Genomic DNA, 3,666 nt, shown 5'->3' with positions numbered 1-3,666 from the left:
CAGCGGCCAAAGCCTCCCGGCCTCCACCGACGCTGCCGACGCCCCACCCACGCACCGCACCCATTGGCTGCCACAAAGCTGGGGGCGGACACCTAGGGAGCTCCCACCACGCGCCCAATGGGTGCCGAGGGTCCCGGGCCCCGCCCCTCCTCCAGCCTGGCGCCAAGTGGACCGACGTGAGGGGGCGGGACAACCGTCACCAGGAACCCGCCTTCTTTGGCTGCCAATCACAAAAACTCACCTGGACTAGCTCGTCTGGCTTTTCCGGGTTGGCCCTGAGCTGGTGTGTCACCTGCTGTCGCTCTCAGGCAGAAGGTCCAGGGCTTCCCTGGAGGTCCTCCTGCTCTCAGCTTCCATGGGGAATATGGTCGTGGGTAGGCTGCTTCGCCAGTTCATTTTCAAGAACAGGGATGAGACGCAAGTGGGTTTAGGGATCTGAACCACCTTGCGGTTCTGCTTAGGGGGATGCAAATTAACTCGTGGGAGACCCTATATGAATAATACAGACCTAAGCTCTACTTTTTTTCTTCCCAACACCTTTTTGAAGATTTGTACTGTTTTTCGTTAAGAAAGGGTCTCCAAAGTGGCTATGAGTTTACTATGTACCCCAGGGCCCTCCCCGTCTCCCAAGTGCCGGGATTACAGATGTGGGTTACCATGCTCGACTCCCCAATGGTTTTTACTGAGATATGATTATCATAACACAAACTCCACCCATTTAAAGTGTATACTTCCTAAGTTTGAGTCCCATCACCCCATCGACACACCTACACATGCACAAATAAATATTAAAAATAAACTAGGCATGGTAATAGATGCATGCACTCAGTAAACTAAAACAGTTTAGGTGTTCCGGACTGACGGGGTTACAAATAAAAACCCTATCTCAAAAAAAAAAAAAAAAAAAAAAAAAAAAAAAAAAAAAAAAGGTACAATACCTACCATGCTTTTATGCTTTTTTAGCATCTTTATACAGAGTTGTGCAAACATTGCAATCCAATTTTAGAACATTTTATCCCCCCAAAACCTCCTATTCAGTAAAGATTGCTTCCAGTCCTTCCTCTTTCTGGTAACCATTGTTCTTTGTATCTATGGACTTGCTTTTTCTACACATTTCAATATCTATGGTTATTATTTTTTGTATCCAGTTTTGTTGTTTCTTTAAGACAGGGTCTTGTCTTGCTTATGATACAGGCTGGCCTTAAGCTTTCATTTTGCTTTCAAGATTGCATACTTACTAGTGCTTTACTCTTTTCATGGCTGAATTATATTCCATTGTGTGGAAATACCACACTTATACACTATTGGTCAATGAAAGTCATTTGAATATATTTTTTTCTCTATTTGACCAGGTAACATTATTTTCATTTTTTGTAGGTAGAACTTCCTAGGAGGGGAATTTCTTTTCCTATATGGAAATTGATATGGATCCTGGGTATCAAACTTAGGTGAAGAGCTTGGCTGCAAAGGCCTTTACCTGCTGAGCCATCATGGTGGCCCATCTGACCTTTTGAGCAACTGGCAAATTGCTTCCCAAACTAGTTGTGCCATCTCTTGTAATCTTTTAGTAATTTTGTACGTGCCCTATTTTAAAGACGAGTCAGTTGTGTAAGATCCCAGATTAGTTTATGGCAGTCCTAGGACCTCAGTTCTCACAAAATGCTTGTGTTAGAACTGGGCTAGTTACACTCCTATGGACTTGACCCCAGCATACAACTTTCAGTTCTAAAGTTTATCAGTTCTTCATCCATCTAGTTTTGTATAGTTGACCAGTGTCATTTGACTCTCCCTAGACAACTAAGTGGGAAAGACAGGCTACAGAGTCTGAAACAAGCTCCAAGAAAGAGATTTAGCCCAGAGTGACTCAGCCATTTTCCTCGATGCCACATAGCCTGTCATTCTTGAAGACCTACAGTTTACATTCCAGTTGTTTCTGGTTTTCCATACAAAGAGCAACAGCAAACAGAGCAGGCACAGGCCATTCTGCTCTTAAAACGACATCTGGGAGGATGTTCCTCCTTCCCCTAGCTAAACATAGATCCCAGGAGGCACAGAGTACCTATTCCAGGGATTGAGAGAGGAATCAGAAGTAGTGGATAGTGTGGTATCCACATTTACCTCATCATCTTGGTCCTAAGGTTCTATCTTCCAAACATGTTATCTATCATTCAGCCCTCTAAGGGCAAATATACAGATTGTACTTTTCTTGTTGTGGCAAAATATCTGACAAAGGCAATTAGGGAGCAGGCTCATTTATATTGGCTCATAGTTTGAGGGTCCAGCCAGTACCCTGAAGGGGTAGTTCTACTTGCTCTCTCCCAACCCCTCTCTGTAACCCCTGGGATACAAGGCACAGGCACGTGTGTGTCACTAGCTCCTTTTTTCCTGCACCTCAGTCCATGGTATGGTTCCCCAGTCACCCATGTGGGTCTTCCTCTCCAGTTTAATCTTCCTGGAAACAACCTCACAGACAAGTGAGGCCCACAAGTCTGTCTTCTAAGTAACTCCAAATCCAGACCAAGTTGACAGTGTGAATTAAACAGGGCCTGTTACCTGGGCTGCCCTCCAACCCCTGGGCTCAAAACAATCGTCTTGCTTAATCCCATTCAAGTAGCTGGAACCAGCATGCCTGGCTTCTTTTAGACTATTTCCTCATCAGTTAAATGAAACAGTAGAAAAAAACAAAGCCTTGAGAGATTTTACTGTGACATGTCCTTAAGCATTTGATACATGGTAATTCCCAGTAAACAGTGGGCATAAGTAATAGTATTCATGATTTTCATTCATGATTGTCTTGTTCCCCACCATAGCCTACAGCTGCAGCAGTAGACTTAACAGCTTAAACTATGACACATGGGTGGTTTCATGGTTACTCTGTTCTTGTGCAAAATTATCGAAAACACAGGGATGTCAGTTATTAGGTGACAAAGTGTGCTTTGCTTAAGCCTTTAGAACAAAGGCACACTTGGTGTCAGGGTGCATGTGTGTACACAGGTGCACATGAGTGCATGTGAAAAGCCACATTGATAGCAAGTGTCTCCCTTAATCATACTTTACCTTATTTTTCTGAAATGGTCTCTCAATGAACTCAGCAATCCAGCTCCGGGGAGCCTGGTGTCTCTGCCTCCAGTGCTGAGATAACATGGTGTGACTCCCTGTTCTGTATGGTGTAGGGACCCTGCTCATGCTTATTTGGTAAGCACTCTCACAACTGAAGCATCTCTCTACCTCTTAATGTTATTTCTCTAAACTCCAGAGCACTTCCAAAGTTTATTATTTCTATGTATATGTCTGTGTATATTATGTGTGTACAGGTGCACTCCTGCCAGCTAGGTATAGGCAGTTGTGACCCACCTGACATGGCTGCTGAACTAGGGTCCTCTGAAAGAGCAGCCCTGTGTGTTTGTAGTCAAAGGAGCTGATCATGATATGACTGTTGTACCCATGAATTCATGGCACCAAGACTACAGGAAACTGGACCTAACATCGTAGACCTGGTTGCTGGGTAGAAGAAGGCATATTTTTTAGTGGTGTAAGTTGCCCTTGATCAAATACACAACCCCAATTAAATGCAGTGGGCTATAAACCACACGGACAAAATAATGAGGAAACTTGTTGAAAACAAGTGTTTGGTGGGAAGAGGAAAAGATGAGGATAATGGAGGTC

This window comes from Micromys minutus (genome assembly GCF_963924665.1).
Source record: "Micromys minutus genome assembly, chromosome: 1".
Classification (NCBI taxonomy): Eukaryota; Metazoa; Chordata; class Mammalia; order Rodentia; family Muridae; genus Micromys; species Micromys minutus.
The sequence above is the reverse complement of the archived record's forward strand: the minus strand, read 5'-3'. Positions refer to the sequence as shown.